We start from the raw sequence: 25,028 nt of genomic DNA, 5'->3' as shown, positions 1-25,028 counted from the left end.
TGTTATTATTGTGTGGGTTAAAGCATTTGTTATATTGCTGTGGGGACCAATGTGTTTAATTACTGCGGAGGTTAAACCATTTGTTTAGTTATTGCTGGGGCCAATGTGTTTTTTCCCGGTGGGGTGTTATTCAGGGCTTAAAGTGGTCCTGGAGAAGTGTGTAAACTCATTTTTCTCAGCCATTTAATTACCCCTTCCCTTTCTATTATTAGAAAAACCAATGATCATGCACTTTAATGATGCTTAAGTCAAGGCACGTGACCACTACCCACCAATGATGTCTAATCCGCATTAAGTAAACAAACATAAATAATTATACTTTTATTTCTTATTATGGAATTACACACTATTAAGTATGCGATATCTATAAAATAAATTCTGCCGCCTCCTCATTTTCGAAAATATTTTTTATTATAATTGGACTGGTTATTATGTGTCATGTGACTATGTACCACGTGACCAATTACCACTTCCTCATCTAGTATATAAACCCTTCTGGTGGCAACCTGACATCATCCTTTGATAAAGCCGTTTGACAAGGTGAAATGCGTCAGCCTTTATTTACTCTACAGAATCCTGGTTTCCAATTCCTGGACTCCTGCCTTATTTGGACCCATCCGAACCAGCCCTATATTCTTCTTGCAGACCACAGCACAGGAGGTTTTGACATCAAACCCCTACACCACCAGCTATCCTCCTTTGGTGAAATGGACCCTTCTTTGGACCAGCCTAAAAACACCTACGTCTTGTATAAAACCAGTCCAATTGGTTTGTAGAAAATATTTTTAACACATTCAGCACTGCTTTTCCACAACCTTTTCCTTGTTCTAGTCTCTAGGGGATTGACTACCCACATTTAGTAGCTGCTTAGTGAAGTTCAACCAGCCGAGCGCCACTACCACATCTTAGGGCGCGCCGTTTGCTTTTTCATTTCTCTTTCATAACTAACCTATAACTCATGGGGCAGCATGGATGATGTAATGGTTAGCATTACTGCTTCTCAGCACTGAGGTCATGGGTTTGATTCCCATCATGGCTCTGTGTGGAGTTAGCATATTCTCCCTGTACTTGTGTGGGTTTCCTCCGATTGATTGCCTATATAGAAAATATTTTTTAACACATTCAGCGCTGCTTTTCCACACCTTTTGAAAGAGAAATGAGCCTAACAGTAGAAATGGTGATTATCTAGGAGGTGAGGTAATGGTACAGTTTAGGAAGGGCTGAATCAGAGGAGCTGTGGAGAATGTACAGTTATGATTATGAGTGTGATATAAACAGTAAGATGCTGGTAGGCCAGATGTTATTAAACACGGTCTGTGAGGTACCCGAATGGTCCACGTTTTAAGGATGTCCATAACTCATCAAAAATGTTTAAATCATATTGACTAAGGTACTAATAAGGGCACCTGTGGCCAAGCATGGATATTCTTAAAACTTGGATAGTAAATGTTCCTTGTGGATCGCATTTAAGAACCTCTGTGGTAGGTATTTAGAAAGTTGAATGGCACTTGAGACGTGTGTGTTGACTGATGTCAGGAATGAGGTTGTCTTTGGGGAGAGGGATGCATGGACTGAGCATTAGACAGAGTGTGAAGATTTAGGCTATTAGGCAGAATGTTTGTGGGAACTAAATTCCGATACTGAATGATGTGGCTGTAGGGAGAGATATGGATGTTGGATCCCAGTGGGATCTGTGTATTGCAGTGAGCACACAAGTCTATGAATTAGCAGCACTGACACTGTGCATACCATATCTGTATTGCACAAGGAACGCATACATTAAGGCATATGCCTTAATGGTAAAAAGATTATTACTTTTTCTAGTTTGAGTGGTAGATATTCTGTAGTTTTATTAAATTTCAGATAAGGTGTAAGACATTGGGTAAGATGCACTACGCTTCAAAAGACATCCAGCCAATCAGCTCCTGCCTGACATTTTTTAAACACAGTCTGTGACTTAGCAGGTAGGAGCTGATTGGCTGGTTGTTTATCACTCTCCTTAGTGCATCTGGCTGACGGTGGCATCCTAATGGTCATGATCTCCACACCTTTTCAGTTATTATGCTAATCTTTGAGGGTGAAGTTTAGTGCAGCACTGCACTAAACTTCACCCTGAGAAATTGATAACCTAACCCAGAACGGTCAACTGGGCAGTGCACAGCGGCGTAACTATAGCACCGCAGCCCCCGCCACCGCGGGGGGGGGGGGGGGGCGCTTTGCATGTGGAGGCACCGGGGGCTGCGGTGCTATAGTTACACCCCCCCAATCCCCCGCAGACTTACCTATCTCGCTGGTCCCGGCGGCTCCATTCTTCTGCCGAGGACCACCACAAAATGGCCGCCCCCATATAGCACACAGTTCTCTGAAACTGTCTGCTGTATGGGGGCGGCCATTTTGTGGTGGTCCTCAGCAGAAGAACTGAGCCGCCGGGACCAGCGCGATAGGTAAGGCTGCGGGGGATTGGGGGGGGTTTGCATGGGCGGAGGGGCGGCGGGGGTGCTTGGTGGGGCGGCGAAGGGGGGTGCTTGGCGGGGTGGCGGCAGGGGGGCGCCCCCCCTAACGACGGGGGGTACCCAAAACATAGCTACGCCACTGGCAGTGCAGCAGCTAGCGCCGCACAAGAGAGGACAGTGCGCAGACCCCCCCAAAAAGACTTTAAATTATGCTAATCTTACCTACTTACCTGCAGTCTAAACCATAAACCTCCCACCTGCAGTCTAACCCTCCTTAATATATTTATGATCAGGTTGGCGACAGTCAGGATTCCGACCAGCATTGCTAAGATTCTGGTGTCGGTATTCCAACTGCCAACATTGAAATCGTATCCTATCCGGATGCCTGTAATTCAGACAATGGCTGTAAGGTTGTAATACAGGGTAATCAGAATTATATGTGTTTGTTTTATATATTATATTTGTTTGTTTTATATATTATATTTGTATATATATTTTCACTTTGAGTAAAAATAAGTAACTGGCATGATGATAAAGTAGATTGAAATCAAATGTGTCAGCACACAATAGCTGTGATTCCACATATAACTCTTGTGCTTGCAGACACAATAATAAATCTTCAATACTGACTTTGAATGAAAATGAAACACAGAGAAAATATCTGTATATCACGCTGTTTTGTTGACAGCAGTTTCCTTATTCTAATGTAAAAATGACAGCAAGTGCTATGTTGTGTGATAGAATAACAGACTCCGCATGTCATTTGTTACAGCTAATTCATACTAGTGTGTCTCCAGTCCATTACTATATTAATCCCATATGATTTCATTATTGTTACTCGTAACAGAGCCTGGCAAATACAATAAATACTTCTGGGGTTTTTTTTATCTGTAATGTTTCTTTTAGTCCAATGAGAGCTTATGGGTGAATAGAACAGTTTTTTTTTTTTTTTTTTTTTTTTTGAGCAGACAAGGTTCTCCCCAGAGAAAAAAACTTCAGACAAATCATTGTTATACTGCCCAATTATTTGTTTCCTTCAATGTCTTTTATTGCCAAGAATAGAGTAGATCTAAACAAACATGTAATTCCAATATAAGGCTAGAGCTGTGCAGTCAAGTTCTCCAGAAATCTGAATCCCCCAAATTTTGTGGGTCCAAACGTGGGTTTCACGTGAACTCCTGAAGAGATGCAATCCAAACAGAGTCCCCAGTACAGATTTTTCTACAGTTTAGAATTTAGATTTTAAATCCGAATTTGGGGTATTGAATTGCTTACCTCTTTTCCTGGTTTTCTTTTTTTTTTAAATTATTATTATTATTATTATTATTATTATTATTATTATTATTATTATTATTATTATATAGACTTTTATAAATGGTTATAACTTGTTATCTTTTTTGTTTAATTTAAACCAAGCCAAAAACTAAATTTCACTTTATACTCCCGCCAGTTCTCTCCACTCCACTTATGCATGCCAACTCTCCTGCTTACTTATTACTTCCTCCCACTTGTAAGATTTTGCATGTGCTGCTCCTTTTCGATGGAATTCTCTACCTCTGCCGCTCTCCAACTCTCTACAAAACCTCAGTGTCATTTGCTGATGCAGCTACAGTATGTTTATATAGCCTGTACTAATTCTATAATGCCTTGAATTATAAGTCACTGTTTTCTTTTTTTTTGCTTTTTTATGTAAAAAGGAGGAGGAGGAGGAGGATGATGATGATAATCAAGCCCACTCGTGCATGAGGGGGTAGGTGATATTCGTTTTACCTCTTCCTAGACATATCTATCCCAATGTGGAATAACAATGGACTGTGCTTGGTGCTGATGGGCTTCATGTTAATTAGAAAACAATATATTTAAAACTTGCGGTCCTAAATTAATAGTTACCTTTTTAGTAGTCCAGTTTAGGTCCAATGTTAACTTGTGGCAATTTTAATACAAATATATATATATATATAGAGAGAGAGAGATCGTTAGACCAAAGCTGCATAGGAACTATGTCTGTCTCATGGAGGGGATGATCTGTGTCATGTCCATTATGCCCCTACCAATGCTAAGTATCAGTCCTTCTTTCTTTTCTGCACTATTTACATTTTTCTTATTTGATTGCATATATTGTGCGCTCTGTGAAAAGGGGTGTGGCCACTGAAAAGGGGGCATGTCTTTAAGTGTAGCATACCACACCACACCACATACCCTTTATACACCACACTAGTAGAACCCTTTATACTATCTAATACTAGTGCCCCTTACACATTGTGCCACACGGTATGAGCCAAAAGAGAGTGACAGCAGGGACACAGAGAGAGAGTGACAGCGGGGACAGATAGAGCGACATGTATATTGGGCATCACAGTGTGTGGCAAATGTATAATGGGCATCACGGTGTGTGGCATATGTATAATGAGCTTATTATACATAGGTCACATACCGTAATAACCATTATACATATGTTACACACCATGATGCCCATTATACATATGCCACACACCGTGATGCCCATTAAACATATGCCGCACACTGTGATGCTCATTATACATATGTCGCACACCGTGTTGCTCATTATACATATGCCACACACCGTGAAGCCCAATATACTTATGCCACACACTGTAATGCCTATTACACATTATGCCATACACCGTAATGCCTATTACATATTATACTACACATAACTGCTGCTTACCGACATGTTCGTTTTCAGAAGTTACATGCTTGTTGCCAGGGATTTCTTACTCGATGCCAGCGGTTACATGCTCGCTGCCAGGGGTTACATGCTTGTTGCTATGGGTTTCATACTCATTGCTATGGGGGGTAAATGATTGCTGCCATGTGGAATTATATGCTCATTGCCATGGGGGAAATACATGCTTGTTGCCATGGGGAATACTTGTTTGTTGCCCAGGGTGAGCTACATGCTCATTGCCATGGGGGAGATAAATTCTCATTGCCAGGGGGAACTACTTGCCCATTGCCCAGGGGTGTGCACTGTAGTGCACACCTGGGACAATTGCCCCAATAATACCCCCCTGATGGCATCCCTGGCATAGTACCCCCCTGATGGCATCCCTGGCATAGTACCCCCCTGATGGCATCCCTGGCATTCTTGGGCATAGCTTCCTGTGTGTGGGTGTGGGGGGGATGGGGAAGCCACGGGGTGTGTACCTGAGCATGGGGGAGAGGAAGAGGAGGGGTGAGACAGTCCCTGGGTTTCTGAGATGGAGGGCACAGTCACCAGGGGGAAGGGGTGAGACATCCGCTGGTTGCTGAGCTGAGACACGGTTGGTGCGAGACTGGGGCTGGGTGTTTTACCAGGGCAGGGGAGCAGGACCCGACACCACACAATCACCGCCGGAGGTACGCCCAGGGCCGGGTGGGACGGGACTGACAAACAGCGTGGTGCACGGGCAGGTACCGCAAGACTGCCGTGGTCTGATGCCTGAGCGGGGAACAGGTGGTATATGGATGAGGTGGGAGAGCTGCTACCACTTAAAAATAACACAATATATATATATATATATAATATATATATATATATATATATATATATATATATATATATATATATATAATCCAGTCTGGGCAACACTCCAGTATATGCAGGTTTAATAGGTAGAAATAATGAAGACTTCCCAACGGGTATCTACGCATATAGTATTCTGTACGATGGCGCTCAATAACAATAGTCTCACTCCAGAAGTGACTGCAACGTTTCGATGTATTTCATTTCCACATCGTCATCAGGCAACGATATATATATATATGTATATATATATATATATATATATATATATATATATATATATATATATATAGACATCTATATACAATATAAGTCTAGGGTCTGTGTGTCACTGAAACACTGCCATCTGTTGGCATCAAGTGAAACTACATCTCTTTCCCTCACACAGAGGCAATCAGAAGGCAGCAGACTAGCTTTCGAAGCATTAATTCAAGAATTCTTTGTCCTCTCTTTTCAATAAAGCAAACACTTAGGTGTTTATAGGCAGGAGATTATTTTCACCGATCCCTGCACCTTTAAAAATGAAAATCGTCTTCTCCGTGTGTCAGATGTTTGGAAGTGATAAGGACAGTGATGAATACCTTCTGAGAAACTGTAAGCAGGGGGTGCCAGCCTGGCAGGTTGATATGAAGGCTACGCAGGAGTTTGAAGAGCGCTCGTAGTGCCAGAATAGCAGCTTGTCCCTTGATGATAGCTCAGCCAGGAAGATCCAGACATCACTAGCATATTAACAGCATTCTGCTGCACTATAAATTTGGTCTGATCAGTTCTTGGCTTATGATCTGTTTTCTTTATTCTCTGGCTAGATGAAGCTGAGCAGAGGGATTCATGCAAAGGATGCTACTTAACCCTCTCTCTGCTAGAAAAAAAGGGAGGGGGGGACAGATGTTTTACTATTCATTGGTAATTGCTTTAATAGATATGCATCTACAATACAACTGCCTGGATAGCATCTTTCCCAACATATTAGCCCTGTTATTAAATATAAATACATTTGATGTGCTTCTCATTCTATTCTTATAACAATAATACAGCTTTGTTTTTTCAATTCTGAAAGACGTTGAGGGCTATTTATAAAACAAAAGAGCATTATTGCTTATATAATCTTTCATATTTTTCCTATAAATAGCGCTGGAGCAGGAACCCACTCCCACCATCCCCGAATATATGTCATTGTGACATTAAACTGAGGGGACAGCAATCAGTGGCTCCAAGAGAGGGGAAGGGGATTCTTATCACATGGGCCAAGGTTTGATAGAGGTGCCCAGTGGGGCCCCATTACCTTGCAACTGTAGATCTTTTCTCTGTGCAGAACATGCTGCTGTGTGGCCAGGAAAGTCCTTAAATTGCAATTTTCCTGAATTGTATTCTAAGGGTGCTTTGCCACGTCTCATACCGATGTAGCCGGCCTCATTCATGCAGGGGCTGGTGAAACTTTCGCCAGCCCCCGCTAGCCGCCTGCTCTCGCCAGGGGGTGCGTGCGCATGAGACGCTTGCGCGCCCTGTGGCAACGGAGCTCCCCCAGGTACACACCACCGTCGCCGCGGACGGTCCCCCTCGCCGCCCCGACCCCCCCTAACCCTGCCTGTCTCCGTGAAGCGGAGATGGGCAGGGACCCGCTGCACCCCCGTCAATAGACTGGGACGTGTCCCAGTCAGATGGAGCGCCTCTCTGCCTGGCAATCGCCAGCGGGGACATTCTGGTGATCCCCGGCGCTGAAAGAGAGACGCTCCATCTGTATGTTTTGCCCATGCCCCCTGAAAAGTACCTGAGCCCGGCCAGGTTCTATACTGCCTTGGTTCTCAAACTCGGTCCTCAGGACCCCACTCCGTGCACGTTTTCCAGGTTTCCTCACAGAATCACAAGTGAAATAATTAGCTCCATCTGTGTATCTTTTAAAATGTGTCAATAAGAAATGAATGCACCTGCCGGGTGACATGGAAAACGTGAACTGTGTGGGGTCCTGAGGACTGAGTTTGAGAACCCCTGGCCTAGTGCATTCTTAGGAGCATCCGTTACAGATATCATACAAACCAAAGTAGGGGCCAAATGCCATAGGGTGTGAGAATCGGAAAGTGAGAGATTTTTGGAGTTTCCCCCAAAAAATGTAAAGCGGCAATCAGTTAAATGGCAAAATACGTAAGACTTGTTTTGCAGTGTAATTGATTCCCGATTCTCTAACCCTTTACATTTGGTCCCTGGTGTTCTTAGTGGCATTGCTGACACTTCAAGTTATGGGTGGCAAGCTACCTCGAAGAAGGATTTCCTTTGCTTTTCATATAACTAACTGTCCATCATGGTGCTCTGAATATATACAGTAAAGAGCAATACTGAATGATCCCTACCATGTTGGATCTGATACAGGTCACATGCAAACACATGATTTGATTGATTGTACAGTATCACTAATAATAAATTCTATGCATACTTTAACATTTATTTTGAAACATCTCATCTGAAGTTGGCCATACATCTACAGATTTATTGTCTGATCTGGCTGGTTGGAACAAAATCCTGGTAGTGGATGAGAGCAAATGGCAGGTGACCATTTGCTTTGAAATCCTGGAAAACTGCCAAAAACTGTCACTCAGATATTACCAGGTTTTCGTTTCAACCAGTCAGATCTGACAATCAATCTGTAGATGTATGGCCAGCTTAAGTCATCTTTGCCTATAGTCCTGCTTCTAATCACCCATGTTTCAACTGGACACTTCCATTGCTACAACTGAACCCATACAGTTTGTACACTTAACTAGATAAAACAGACACCAACAGAGCACTGATAATGTAGTATGATAGCTATTCATTTTAGAACTTAACAGAACACTTATACAGTATGTATACATTACAATTGGATATTGACGATTTGTATTTTCTGTTAAAAGACATCACCTTGTGGGACTTCCCATCCAATATTATTACTTGGTTGTATTTATTAGGTCCTTTCCTCCTATATACTTATTCTGTTCTTGCACCAAAAAACACCCAATGAAGTAAAGGCTTTAGACCAGGTGTTCTAAAGCTATTTTGCTGTGTGACCCCATCAGACAATAGAAATGATTAGAGGACCCCAGCAGTTACTGCAGAAGGTCATCACATCACATGTGTAGTCAGCAGACAGCACATACATGGCAGCATTGTGGAGGCACAAAATGATTGGAGGAGTCTAACATAACAGACAATTCAACAGATATTTCAGACTACTTGAATCACTGACTGAGATTAGAATAGTCATCAGCCTGATGGTCAGCAACATGGAGTTGGGACCCACTTTGGGGTCAGGACCCACAGTTTTAGAACCACTGCTTTAGTCCAGTCATTGGTCAATACAACTAAATGCTATAGAACTTAAAGATGAAAGGCCCTTAGAAATGTATTTAATTCTGAATGTCACACAACGGACTCTCTGCTCCCATTACCTGCCCCTCCACTGTCTCTAAAGTCAGCATGCTCTGCTGGTCTCATGTCTCTATGCAGTTGCTCATGATGGAGTTACCCCTAGAACTGGTGCACGGGAGCCATCATTCGAGAGTCACTTGCTCTCTCTCTCTCAGCCAGTCAGAATCACTTATTCTTGCTTAGGCAGTGCACTTAGCATTCCGGTTCCAGTCCATTTCAGCAATCCAGTTCCAGTCCAGTCTAATTAACCAGTTCGAGTTCTATCATGAATTCTGCATCCAGTCGAGCTCTCCCGACTGGTTTTGGTGCTGGTTTGCCTGTTCTGGTCCTTTAAAAGCCTCATTATTATCTTGCTACTTCTGAATACATGCCAGATTCCAGTTATCAACGTTACCTAGTAGTTTCTTGAACTCTCAGCAACTACTACAGTATATGACATCAGTTCCTTTTAACCTACGCAAAAGAATCTAATCAAGCCACCTAGATTTTTGCATGTTACCACCAGCACAACTTAAAAGACATGACCATTTATAGATACAGACAAGTCATCAGGCGTGGCAATTAAAATTCATAAAATAATGTAATTCATTAAGTATTCAGCAGTTCCACTTCACCCAGAATGCATGCTGCTTGATACTAACTGATGTTACTTCCAAATTCCAATACAGTAAATCTATTCAATGCATTTCATTACTGTTGGCATCTTTTTTGGGATATGGCTTACTAAGAACAGTTACATTATGCACTTAAATAGGGGATACGGTCACTTTCATCAAGCATTAGGTCGACACCACTAGGTCGACATGCATTAACGTCAACATGACTGAAGGTCAACATGGGCTAGGTCGACAGGGTCATTAGGTCGACATCGGTGAAGTCATCAGGTTCAAACGGTCGACGTGGGAGCTTTTCACTTTTTTGTGTGCCGACAGGCGGTATTTCATGCCCTACCATCCACTAGGGCGTGGTTGGAGAATAAAATAGTGTGACCAAAGCATGGTGAGTGCAGCAAGCCATGCGAGGGGACGCGGTGCTACGTTTCAGTGTCAATGTCGACTGTGTCGACACTCGGGTAAAAAAACAGTGAAAAACCCCATGCCGACCTTATGGCCCTGTCGACCTTCCCCATGTCGATCTAATGACCCTGTCGACCTAACCCATGTTGACCTTCAATCATGTCGACCTTCCTGCATGTTGACCTAGTGGTGTCAACCTAATGCTTGTAGACTTAATGCTTGTATACCCAATGATCCCATTCCTTAAAGAGAGATTCCAACAAAACCATCCAATAGTGTCTTCAGATTCACATTTACAATTAGAAATCAATGTCATCATGAACGCTTCTACACAAAGGGTAATATACTGTATTTCCTAAAGAATACAAAATACTAATCATTATTTAAGTCCCTGTGTCAATAGTGTACATAATTAATTATAGATTGCAAATTCAGGCAATTATTTCACATAAGAATGCATGCTTGATACTGAAATAAAACTTAGACGGATATCAAGTCAACTTCACTTTCAGGATAAGTCCATTGGTAAACATGGCTTACATGGCTTCTATTCTCCTATCATTGTTCTCAGAAAATATAGTTTAATTAGTTTGCCACTTCATATTGACTGAACCCTTACGTATTATTAGTAACAGATTTGCATTCAAGTGTGCTAGCAACCAAATTAAGTACTTCATAAAGGTAACTGATTCCTTTTGCTTAAACCAAAACTTACGGATGGAGCCGGCTCCATCCATTGAGGGTGTCCAACAGATCCCCTTCTCTGGCGAGCACCAGCGATAGGGACTGGGACACACGTGCCTCTCACGTGCACGCACGTCCCAGTATCAAGGCAGTTCGGCAGCGTCTCTCTGCCCGTCTCCGTTTCAGGGAGATGCTGCCTATTCCGGGGAGGGGGGTCCGGGGCGGCAAGGGGGACCGGCGGTGACAGCATGCTCCATCGCCACGGGCGTGCTAGCGTCTCGTGTGTGCGCACCCATGGCAGTAGCCGGCCGCTGGCCCCTGCTAGCCGGCCGCCAGCCCCTGCAAAGATGTAGCTGGCTACATCCTTTCATGTGATAGGAACTGAATGGCTGGAGTACCATTTATCATTCACAATGAATTTAATACTTATCGTTTTATTCCACCTCATTGTTTATTTCCACTCTAGAAATTAAGTGTTTACAATTTGTACTTATATTATAATTTAACAAACAAGATAATTCATGAAACTCACCCACTGTAACAATACCAAAGTACATTCAATTAATTAATATTTCCAATACACATCTTGAGGGTACTCCGAGGTAGATATTGGCTTCTTTCCCTAACAACTATTTTTGTCTTTAATTGAACTATAATTTTGCTCACCTAATTGAAAAGTCCAATGACACGGCCATAAGCACACTTATTTATGTGCTTATCCTCTCATTTCATAATCAATCTCCTATCTTGAATATCATGATTATTGTCTATCCTACATACTCTATTTATTATGAACCTTATCTTAAAAAAAAAAAAAAAATTTTCATTTTTTTCATATATTAAATAAAAAAAATATTCATATATTCTTTTTCATAATTTTCTTGAATTTGTATTATATATTTTTTCATATTTTATTCTCATTATATATAAAAATTCTTCCAAAAAACTGTATAACAAAAATTATTTCGTTATAATGATTAATGTGTGTACATATATTTCTTTATATATAAGATTTTTTGTATATAATAATTTGGTACTTGTGTAGTTTCACGGCTCCAGCATGGCGCCGTGCGTCTGAGTCCCCTTGCGGGGCTCGCTTCGCTCGCCCACGCTGCGGGCTCGGGCTCGCTACGTTCGCCACACTATTTAAAATCAACTCCATGCCAACATGGATAGTGGAGGCATGAACTATCCATGTTGGCATGGAGTTAAGTTACTTTTTTGGACATATTTCGTGGCGAGCGTACACCCGGATGTAGCATGGCGCCGTGACACACAAGTATCAATAATTTTTAGATATAAATATTTAATTTTTATATATATATATATATATATATATATATATATATATACTTTTTCTTTCAGTGTCTTTTCCTTATAATAATGTATTTAACATTGAGTAATCCATTTACCATTTGGTTTGTGTGGGAGTAATAGAGAAATAACAGCCATTAAATATAATTGAATTAACATTCCAATCATCCTCAATTAATTAGGAACATTTCCTTTTAAATTCAAACCCTCCCGTCAATTCCTTCACCGTGAACAAGCTCTTTGGCGAAGCGATATCGTCGGTTCAACAAGGAATGCACTGTGCGCACAGTGCAAACCTATCATGATGTACCCCCCATCACAATATCTCTAAACTATTGCGGCATACTTTTCTGACAGGCAATCTGCGCTGTGAGACGCTGGGACGCAGATCACCTACACAACGGGCAGTTAACCGGGACTTTCCCGCTCTCCCTGCACTACAGCACAGGACTGAGACTGTGTACAGACCTCTGCAGCAAGTGCACGGAGACAAGTACTTTGGACCTCCGTGCCTTCCCAGATGTCCTCACAGATACAGCGGCTGACACCAGAGTAGTGAACGGACTAGGGGCTAACAAACAAGGACCGATATCCGGGCATTGCTCCACAGCTACAGGTCCTCTCGCTATCCCTACACAGAGAATACAATCTCAAAATACACCATATTGGGACCTCCGTGCCTTCTCCCTGCACTACTGCCCTTATTCAGATCTGATCGCAGTGCAAATTTGTTCTCAAAATGGGCAAAACCATGTGCACTGCAAGTGGTGCTGATGTAACATGTATAGAGAGAGTTAGATTTGTGTGAGTTATTTTGTTTCTGTGCAGGATAAATACTGGCTGCATAATTTGTACACTGCATTTTAGATTTCACTTTCCACACACCCCACCCATATTTAACTCTCTCTGGCTGCACATGTTACATCTGCCCCACCTGTAGTGCACATGGTTTTGCCCATTTTGAGAACAAATTTGTACTGTGATCAGATCTGAATAAGGGCCTAACTAACACTTGGACAGACAGCACTCCGTTTAATCTTACACAAGGGATGTGGTAATGTAACCCGAATATTACACTAGTGTTATGATCACAGTAGGATTGTATGCCGTATACTTATTTCTAAGTGCATATGCAAATTCTTAGTCACACTTTGTTATCCTAAAAATATAGCTGAATGTAATGTGACAGTTGAGACACAATAAGATACCAGTGGAAAGATGGTCCAATCTGATGCTGAGCAAGATTTGTGCAATGTTACAAAGACATTCAATATCCAGTTAATAACAATCAATAATTTAGGATTAAGTGTAAAGAGGCTTCACTGTACAAATACATTAATATACCTATATGTTGTGAGATATACCCTGAACTGTATTCTTAAGACAACATAAATATTATCATAACAGGGCGTAAATTGGATTTTATTTTGATATATGCTGCAATCCGATTGATAGCTACATACTGCTGACTATATTCTACATAAATTAGTGTTCTGGACATGGATTCAACACGGGCAGACAGACGGTCCAGTCTGATGCTGGGTTTAATTTGTGTATTGATACACTCAGACGAAGTGTCCCGCACAAGATTGTGTTATGACTCTTAATTGAAAACTTCTTATTTATGTGGTTTCTGTAAATATCAGCCTTCCCTGCCTAAACTATTACTTCTGAGTCCACTCATTGGCAGGTTAAGGGCGTATAGCCGACAGCAGTAGCTCTCTATACCTGTCAGGATTTTGAGACACGGAGATCAAACACCGAATCTTCCCCTCCGCTGTAAACTCTACATGAGGGGAACTAGTAAGTGTTAGTGGCTAGTCCTGTCACAGGTCGTTTTCCAAACTAACTCATTTTTTACTTTCCGGCTATTATATATAACATAGAGTCAACAGGAGATACTCATGCATCATCAATGTAAAAACCTATATGATGTTGCACAGCAGGCATCCTGCACTAAAGGTTATATCTTTTCATGCTCTCCCTATCCCTGACTATCCTGTGACTTTAAGAGTAAACCTATACAGCTGCCTCTAGGAATTTATGCATATTGTAACATTTTAGAAACAGACAATTCACTCTATCTGTTTCAGTGTGTCAATAAAATCTCTAAGCCAATGGGGACATCTAATGGTGTGTACACACGGTAGATGTGCCTTAAGATCCTATCCACGATCTGACCAGATAGGATCGTGGATAGGATCTTAAGGCACGTCCGATTTGCATCCTATCTTGACTATATAGTGCAGATCTGCACTATATAGACAAGGCAGCCAAGACTTTCTGGCTTCCGATACGTGAACGCGCATCGGGATCGGATCGGGATCGCAAGGGTTAAAACCCTTGCGATCTGCATCCGATTCAGATCCGATGCCGATCCGATGTTGACTATATAGCATAAGTTCTGAAAATAGGTAATTTATACCGTTATTAATGAATTATTAAAAGTATTTTCCGCTCATTCAAGCACAGTTAGCTATTTATCCAAAGTAGGCTTTAACTCCACAGTATACCTTACACAGAGTGCATATGCAATAGCTGTATTTTGTATGTCTTTAGTGTTATATGTTATGTATTTCTTTTTTATCCAAAATTGAATAAATGATTTTTGTCTAATATCTTTAAATAACAAGAAGTGCCCCAACAAAAAGAGTTTCTCTGTTTCCGCTTTTCCTTATATTATAATTTATCAAGAATACATTAATTACCAGAATTTGTGATCAATGCATCCACCATCCATGTATATACTCTTAGATAATACTGCACCCTTTCACTGAAATTAGGTTCCTCACTCTTAAGGGGCAAACACACAGGGTGATTTCAGCCCTATTTCTAACCTATCTGACTAGATCACTTATTTTTTTATTCTAATCATTTTTATAGTCAAAACTCTGGAGTCTATGGCAGGTGAGGCAGTGCCTCACCTGGCTACCTTTTCTGTGCATCTCTTATCAAAACTCAGCGAATCTCCAGCAATGTATACTGCTGCACATGTGTATAATAGTGGCATGTTGTGTGCATATCTGGCTCTGGTACTTGTGTGCATATCTGGCTCTGGTACTTGCCTGGGACTCTTGAGCCCTTTACCTCACCGCATGTCCCTGGGTGGTCCCATGCATCCCCATTGTCCACAGGGAAAGACAGTGCATGCAGTCCTGCTAAGATCGCAGCGTTTTGCCTATTAGCATACATAAAATGCTGCTCTGCACAGATCGCTCAGCACACATCACGGGTGTGCAGCAATGTGTGCTGAGCAATCCATGCTTAAGCATGTCACCCAGCACAGGCTCCCCCATCGCCCCATGTTCATCAAAGCGCACCCTTCACACACACTGGGTGATGGGAGCCTTGTGCTATTTAAGTACAGTTCGCTCAGCACACCTCGTTGCACAAGCGAGGTGTGCTGAGTGATGTGTCACTGCCTGTGTTCTCAATGGAGAGAACACGAGCAATGACTAGATATTTCAAGCATGCTGAAATATGTAGCCCAGCAATAGCAACGCGTTGTCGTCGAGGGCCATAAACACGGAGCGATCCGTGTTTCACTTCTAAGAAATTTTGTCAGATCGCTTAGAAATTATACTTATGTCACCCTGTATGTATGCCCCATTACTCTCAAGGCTGCTCTTCCACCCCCCTTGCCTTATCTCTGCCATGCTTACTTCCTGCCAACAGGACACTAACTGCTCACTTGCTCTAATCTCTTCTGGCTGTCTTCCCTGACCCCTCCCCTCAGTTTGTAAGTTCCTTTGAGCAAGACCCTCTTCTCTAACAAATTAATTTTTAGCTCTTTTTAGCTCACTCAGCAACCACTAAAACCTGCATCTCCTCTCACTCATAAACGTTCATCTCTTACAATGGTTGCCAGCCCCAAGTAGTATGCCAATGACTATTTTGCTTCCGTACATCTCAGCTGTATAGTGTACTGAGAATTTTGAAACTGTTACCTGTGCTCTGGTTTGGTTTGTCAGTCCCTGCAACGTGACAGTACGTTTATGTACTCACATTGTTTTATGTATGCCTTATATACAGCACTGTGAACCATTTGTGTTGCCTTATAAATAAAATGTAACAATAATACCACTTCTAATATGGCTTTAAAAATTATAAAATTAATACAACATTAATGAGATTATTCCAATAAATTTTAGACCAATTCTATTTACTATAGGTTTAAAAAAATTGAAAATTGCCCACACTGAATACTTTGGTTCCTTTTGTTTGCTTGTGCAATTTGCCTAAGCAGGAGACAATGTCTTTCCCCTAACTGAGCCATAGAGGAGTCAGTGCCTTTTAAGTATAAACCGAAAGATTCCATTTTGATTGATAATTATTCCTGTTATTGACAGATTGTCATGGCTAATTGGAGATCCCCTGGAGACACAATTACCAGCTGTAAATTACGGCACCTAATTGGATACCTCCCCTAATCTGTTTGTTATTAACTTGTCTGATTTATTTTTTTTATTTTCGTTTTTTTTACCCTGTAGTAAGGCACAATGGTACTATATATTGTAAAGTGTGGTATAATTTTTTTGGTGTTGACAAGTTCCAAATGTTGATATTTAGAATGTTGACATGAACGGGAGGTCAACATGTCAATGTCTACTATCACAATGTCAAACATGTATATTTCTATTGGCAGAGTATCTGGCAATGGTGATTGTGGTTGTTAGACGACACAATTCAGAAGACTTAACCAGCTTAAGGTTTATTCTAAATGATATGCACGCAATGTACAACAGTACTGCAGAGGTTAACTTCAGGTATGATATAACTGGTGCATGGACCACAATCACAGGTACAATCTCATACAGGTGATATTCAGCAGGTGTATGATGCAGTTGTCTACTTATCTGTTCCTTGTAGCTTATAGGGTAATGGCGGCAGCCCTGAGCGTCCAGACTGATCTGCACTTGGGAAGTCTGGACCGGACTCTGTCCCTCTAGCCCTTCGGGGTGAATAATGGATCCCTCCGTATACAGAACTCGCTGACAGCGGGGATATAACAGGACTCCCTGAATACACACTCCAGTGCTCGGGATGAAAGCTCTATACGCATGGGATGACGCCAGTACACGCTTCTCCGGCACACAACACCCGCCAAGCTCAAAGGAGGAAGCTGTAACAGCCGGGGTTAGAGGATACTGCCCTGCTGTTTGGCTATGCACGATTTCACTCAGTATAGTGACAGCGATTAGGGATGCTGAGACTACTCTGTGCTAGCTACAGTGCCTGCAAGGCCACAAGGTAGCCTGTAGGCTCCTCGCTGGTGGGGAAACTATGGTGACAGGATGCTGAGCGCTCCTTTCCAACATTCCCCCTTGCTCAAAACTGTCTCCGGCTACATAAAAGAACATATTACTATACTTTTTCCTTGGCTATACCTGTAACCGAAAACATATGGTTAGAGTAAAGACTCATATAAGACAGCAAAAACATTGTGAGCAAGTTTGTCAACAGTCCTTTTGTAAGCATGCCGGCAACATTTTCTTCACTCGCTATGCAATCAACGTTGATGGACTTGTCGTCCTCTATTCTCGAATTAAGTGATGTCTTATCGCGATGTGCTTTGACCGTCCATGGTGCTTGGTACTACAGGAAATATCTATAGCTCCCCTGTTATCACAAGCATAGTAATAGTCTCTGCTTTGTAGAGTAGGCCTAATTCACACAAAGTCTCTTTGACCCAGAGTGCTTCTTTGGATGTCTCTGTAAGAGCCATGTTTTTGGCCTCAGTCATTGAAAGGGCAATGGTTGGTTGCTTTCTATTTGCCCAGTTAACTGCTGCTCCAGCCAGTGCAAACAGATAGCCGGTAGGGGAACGCCGGTCGTCTTCATCTGCTCCCCAGTCGGCATCACAGAAGACTTTCAAGTTTTAGTTGCTTGTCTTTGTGAACTTTAGTTTCAGGGAACTTGTTCCTTTCAGGTATCTCGGGATTCTCTTTACTGCGATCCAGTGTTGCCTTCCAGGATTAATTGCAAATTGGCTCACCCGACTGACTGCATGTGTGATGTCAGGGTGGGTTCCAACACTTGCATACATAAGACTTCCAACCATGTTCTTGTAAGGGATATCTTGCATTTCCTCTATCTCTTCTACTGTGACGTAGCTTTCACCATCTTGATACTTTTGTCAATTGGACTATTTACTGGCTTGGAATCTGCCATTCCATACTTTGAAATAGTTGCTTCAATATACATTTGTTGGTTGACTGTAACCATTTCTTCAAGTCTTGGACAATCCTCATTCCCAACAAATGATTGGCTGGTCCTAAGTCCTTCAATTTGAATATTTATTGTAGTTGATCCCTCACACCTTTGATGTGATCTTCTTGACCTGCCATCAGTATATCGTCCACATAGACCGCTATGAACAACTTTTCTCCTGTTTTGTGATAGAGGCAGTGTCACTGTCTGGGTAAAACAAACATTATTTTTACCTTCAAGTGTCTCCCCACAGTCTCTCAGCTGTGCAGCAAGGCCTGCAATCTTGCCTGATGCCGCAGCTCACTACAGCTGCACTCGTTATTACTTTTGTCATTGGCCAGCCAAGTCTCCTCCCACTTGCAGGTATAAAGGTGCTAGGAGGACTCCTGCACTTTGCTAGTGCTTCATTTGTCATTCCTACATTCAAGTGTTGTCTTCTGGTGTTTGTCTCTCCCTGCTGCAGTGTGATCCTCCAGGTATTCCAGCTCCTGAGGCTATCCAGGAATTCCGTCTCCTGTGGCCATCCGGGTATAACATCTCCTGTGATCAGTGTCCGCTGCCAGACTCACCAGCATTGGTTCCAGCCTAGCTCCAGGACTCAGGTCCTATCCGATGCTCCGCCATCGATCCTGTCCGATGTTCCGCCATCGATCCTAAAGTCCGATATTCCGGATAACCCAGTTTTCATCTACAGTCCGATACTCCGGATACCTCATTCCATTCCGCATCCGATGTTCTACCATCAATTCTTAATCGCATCAAGGCTGTAAAGTATTGCTTCCTACAGTGACTGTATTTATCCTATACTTTACTGCATACTTTACTGCCAATGATCATTACAACCATCTGTTTAATAAATCTGGTTGTATTTTACAAATGACTGTTTATTGCCTCTGGGTGCACTGTCGTGCAAGGTATATGCACAAGGGTCTCCTACAGCCTGCCCGGTTTAAATACCGATCCAGACCCACGCCAGAGGTCTTAGTCTCCCCGACTCAGACCCCTGGTGTGACAGGCAGTGGTCAGTTTTTGATCTAACAAAGTTCATTTCAAGTAGTGCTGCATCTAGTTTTACCACTCTGTTTTAGGCCGTATAATGATTTCTTCAGAAGACATACCTTCCCTGTCTGGAACTCACTCTCTTTGTAATGATCTGGTGATTCCATATAGATTTCTTCAGCCAGTTCTCCATTCAAGAATGCTGAATCGAAGTCCAATTGGTATAGTTATAAATTGTGTAGGGCGGCGACTGCAATTACCAATCTAAAAGTGCTGTATCTTGCAACTGGTGAGTAAATCTCACCGTAGTCAATCCCGGATCTTTGAGTTTATCCCTTGGCAACAAGACAGGCTTTGTAACGGGTGACTTTTCTGTCCGCATTTAACTTCTTGCAGAAGACCCACTTGTTTTTGCCTGTCTTACAGTTGTCTGGCCTATCTACGATAGTCCATGTATGATTCTCTTCCAGTGCTGATAACTCTGTGTCTATTGCAGATTTCCATTCCACCCAATCACTGCACGTTTTTGTTTCTTAAATACTCTGAGGTTCACTGAAAACAATGTTTGCATAATCTTCGCTATACCTTCTGGCTGGTATGCCCTTCTTGTTACTTGCAGAAACCCTGTTTGTCAGTTCGCTTTCTCTTTCGGTATTCTCTATCTCAGGCACGCTTTCTGTTGCGTACACTTCTACCAGTGCTTCCCTTTCTTGCTCTCTTGTTTTTGTGAGTGGTACTGTTTCTTGAAATATCACATCTCTTAATTACTTGATGACTACTATGGTGCATACTGTCATATGAATTTAGGGCACTACTATGGTTCAGAAAATGAACTAGGCAATATCATGCTTTAGAGAGGTGTCTTAAAAATCACCGGGACATTGGCCCTTCAAAATGTTGCTATGGGGTCCAGTGAGTTCTAGTCACATCCCTGCATGCCCGATTTAGAACTTTTAACACTGTACTTAACCGTTATTACCTTTAATAAGGCATTCTGAACTCTCATTTTGAGCTATACATTTTATTTCAGAGTGGAAAATGTATATTTTGATAAGGATCAGTACTGAAAATATAAAAACATAATGTTTCCAAGCAACACCTTGCACTGGACCTTTCCTTTGTGCGTGCCAGTGAAAAACGAACACATGGAATTCATATATTCATACAAACAGATTCAACACTGGCATGACTCCATTTAATTTATCTATAATTTTATCACAAGAAGCTTGTGTTTAATGGAAGACCTTTTTATTTAAATGAGAAAATCCCCTCATAGTTATTGCATTAACATTTTTCTCCTCAGATGAAATGGAATCTTGAATATTTGATCAAAAACATTAAATGCTTTTGCTGCCAGGCCGGATCACTGGTGTAATTTATTCAGCAGACTACTAATGTTGATGCCTCTGTTTATGAGTCTTCATCAAGCTCTTCATAAATACATAAATGCATAAAACAGTGCCTTCTTTAGCAATGTCATATGATTATAGTTCACTTTACCTCGCCGCAAGACTATGCAAATATTGTTGACTTGTCTTCTACAATGGAGATGAAAAATTATTATAATTTTGCCTACTGCTGCTTCCTTTTTCAATCTGAATGGATTGAACACTCATAATTCATTTCTTCTGTCCAAGTATCACCAGACAAGATGACAAAAGGAAGCCTTCAGTATTATAAATAATTCCTAGAATTAAAAACAACTCTTACAGAGCACATTGAAATTCTTGGGTTTTGGATGAAATATGTTTTCAAAATCATTGGACTGCCAAATCAATGGAAAGTAAAAAAACAAAAACATAAATTAGGTTAAACATGGTTCCTTTCATTTATATGTTGTCAGATGTTATATATTAACATAAGGGCATTGTATATTGTATACTGCTAGAACCACATTAAAGCTAATATAAATTACATGGCAGTGGTTTCATCATTAATAGAATTTTTGCATTTTTGCTACTCTATAAAAGATTTACCTTATTTGTGTGTTTAATAACTTTGTTGGAGTGTAGTTTTTACCAAAATCCAGAATCTTAGTATATTTTTCAGATCTGTAGATATTGTTTTTCTACCATATAATGCTTGTGAATTAGAATCTCTATTTTAAAATGAGATTCACAGTAATATGTTTTACGTGCATGTTTACCTGTTCAATCCTAGTATATATATTCCCAAGTAAATAATCCAGATACCAGTATAGTTTACAGAGAAAAATGAGGACACTCACCGGAATTCATATATGGATGAATAACTTTTTCTTTTTAATCCATCTTCCATATGACATTGCTATAAAATCCAGATACTTAGGGGGGTATTCAATGTCTGGGGCACGGCTGTCGAGCTAGCGCGACAGCCGTGCCCCTGTCCCGTTCTCGGTGAGCTCGCCAGGAGCTCGGCAGTCGGGATTCAATGTCCCGGCCGCCGAGCGGCGAGAAGGGGGCGTGGCCGCGAGTTGCGGCCGGGAAGTGACGAGATGCAGCCGGCAGCTCGTCACTTCCCGGCTGTTCTCGGCAGAACGAGCCCGACAGCTAGAGATGTCGGGCTCGTTCTGACAGGAAACCCTGTTCAATGCTGTCGGGGAAGACAGCATTGAATAGGGCCCGTCGAGCATCTCCCCCACGGGAGATGCTCGACGGAGATTGAATATCCCCCTTAAACTGAATGATGGCTAATGTTAATAAAAGACTAAAATGCTTAATTTTAAAGGTACCTGGCAGTCACATGGAAAAAAAATACTCATAGTTGAAATGCAGAAACTGCAAATGAGTGATATTTAGCTTTAAAAATAATGGAATTTGGGTTGTGGTTACTGCGCTATAAAAAGAGCAGCTCTTATAGTGTTAGGCTGGCAAAAAGGGTTTTTAAAGAGCGCTTGGTATTAAGAGAAATATGTGCAGAATGAGTTGGTGAAAAGATTAATATGAAATTGGGAAGGGTGGGGGGAACTTGAGGGTTACCTGTGAAATAAAAAAGGTTAATATTTGTGATGTTCACACCCTTTTGGTGACTATTTGAGCTATTTTAAAAAAATGGATATTTCCAGCTTACCTGAAGGAGGTACACCAAATCGGAGGAGATTCAGGGTAATACAGGGACAGGGTCTTCTCTACTTTTTTAGTCCATCGTAGTTGAAATAAGAAACTATATTTTATTTTCTACTTTTATTATTCAATGTAATCAAAATTGAAGAAAGTACAAATTAATTACATTCTCAAAATGATAGATAAATTACAATGAAGAAGCGGTACAAGCTCACGTACTCTACTTGTTATTTTTTCCTTTGTTAAATGCATATTATGTACATCAGAAGCGTACACAATTACATACATAATATAGCCAAACTCAATATAATTGTAATCAGCAGATGCTGCTTGTGTGTCCAGTTCACACCCAATGCGTATAAGATTCAATTAATTGGGAAAAACCTGAGCTGTTTTCACAGATCAATGTATATTTTGCACTTTTTAGAATAGAAATAATTTTGAAGCTGTTTGTTACAAATGTTCTCTAATTTTGGACTTGTAAGTAAATTTAAACATTACTGAATACAATTTCAATTTACCCAAAAAAACAGTCAGTTATGTCCAACTTTATAGAGCTGTTTTTGTGAGACTTTCTAACACTGCTACTATTACATCCTGGTCTTCAACTATGACCCATTTTAGTTGGTCCTCAATAATAAGATGCTTCCTGCTCTAAAAATACCATTAAAAGTTGGGATTCTAACCTACGACTTTGAGCGACATTTTCCCTGCCATTAAAATTGGATGTCATTACATCCCGGGCCATAACATGAAAAAATCTCTATACTGTAATTCTTGTCCTGGAGTACCGGTGGCATCCACATCTATAAAGAAGGATAAAGTTTTAGCCCACTTAAAATGTTTTGCCCCAAATGGGGTTCTCCTACAGGAAACCCACTGCAAGGTTTGGGATTCTACCACATTATAAGACTCTTGGATAGGAGAATGCCTATCAGTAAATTAGGGATCCTTTTACTGATCTCTAATAGGGTTTGCTACACTATTTAGATAGTATATCTGACCCTGAGGGTTATTAAATCTTAAACTAATTTTAGAAGCAGAATGTTTCACTATAGCTAATACCCCTAATTCAGTTCCCGGGACAAGCAGGGATATTCCCGGGTTTGGACCCATTCACACCAGAAAAGTCCCTGCATTTTCTGGTGTGTGAAGGGGGCGGGGAGGAGGCGGGCGGGATGGCATCGGGATGGTGGGTGAGGTGGGCAGGAGGTGGGGAGAATACTCACCCCGGTTGCTGGTCCTGAGCACAGGCCAGGGATCCACACAGGCGGCGGTGCAAATGACGGGACAGGCGGCGGATGAAGATGACGCAGCTCTCCGGTGCCCTCACTGCCGCCGGAGAGCTGCGTCGTCATCATCCACTGGCTGCCCCGTCATTTGCGCCTGCCGTCTGCATCAAATCCCCGCGGGACAGGACACCGAGGACCTGGCAACCCGGGTAAATATACCCTAACCCATTCACACCAGCCAGGTACCCGGGTTGAACCCGGGAACAATCCTGCTACCTAGCAGGGTTGGATTGCCGGCAAATTAGCCCGGTAATTTGTCCTGGGTACCTTTCACACCAGAGGTAGTACCGGGTTGTTCCCGGACTCAACCCGGGAATTTATGCTGGTGTGAAAGGGGTGTAATTTATATAAACCTACTGATCTCAATGCTTCTTGTTTTATAGATGTTTATAACTTTGGACAACAGGTGCATTAAATACAGCGACCATATCTACTGTGTACTGTCACACTTAATAAAGGAAAGGCAAAAGAAGGCATGGATAAGTGGAAGAGAGAATATACAGATATTTCCTGAGGTAATGTACTGGCACCTGTTGTTAGGTTAAACTTACAACTGGTTTCTACAACCTATGCTGAAATGCATTATAAATTGTTACATCGTTCATTTTAAACCTGGACTGTGCAATTGCGGCCCTCCAGATGTTGATGAACTACACATCCCAGGATGCTTTGCATTCGTTTTGCTATGTGGCCATGCTGAAACTGATGCAAGGCATGCTGGGATGTGTTGTTCATCAACATCTGGAGGGCCGGTGTTGCCCAGCCCTGTTTTAAACCCATAAAATTTGTTGTATTATTGGGACTTCTAAAACAAATTGTTTTAAAGGTAAGACACATGAGGGTGATTTTTTAAACTATTTGTGGCCATGCACCAAAATACAGTTGTTTTGGACAGAGATGCAGAATTATAAACAGAATGATTTAGGTATTTATTATAATAATAATAATTATTATTATTATTGTTATTATTATTATTATTATTATTATTATTATTATTATTATTTTATATGGTGCCACAAGGGTTGAGTACAGTACAGCAGTACAGTCAGAATGGCCCTCCATATTGGTTTGGTTACCTATTTAGAAGGACATGG

The 25,028-nt window shown here is 41.5% G+C and overlaps 1 long non-coding RNA gene across 1 annotated transcript; it reads left to right on the top strand.

Annotated features, from left to right (window-relative positions):
* Positions 1-596: 596 nt before the first annotated feature.
* Positions 597-24,398, top strand: LOC146006983 (uncharacterized). The gene is made up of 3 exons (XR_014444162.1): positions 597-768; positions 4,151-4,203; positions 24,318-24,398. It is a non-coding gene; the product is annotated as an uncharacterized LOC146006983 (long non-coding RNA).
* The last annotated feature ends 630 nt before the right edge of the window (positions 24,399-25,028 follow it).

This window comes from Crinia signifera, chromosome 6, assembly GCF_055691185.1.
Source record: "Crinia signifera chromosome 6, ASM5569118v1, whole genome shotgun sequence".
Taxonomy (NCBI): Eukaryota; Metazoa; Chordata; class Amphibia; order Anura; family Myobatrachidae; genus Crinia; species Crinia signifera.
Note: the sequence above shows the minus strand (reverse complement) of the source record. Positions and strands in the feature narration are given on the sequence as shown.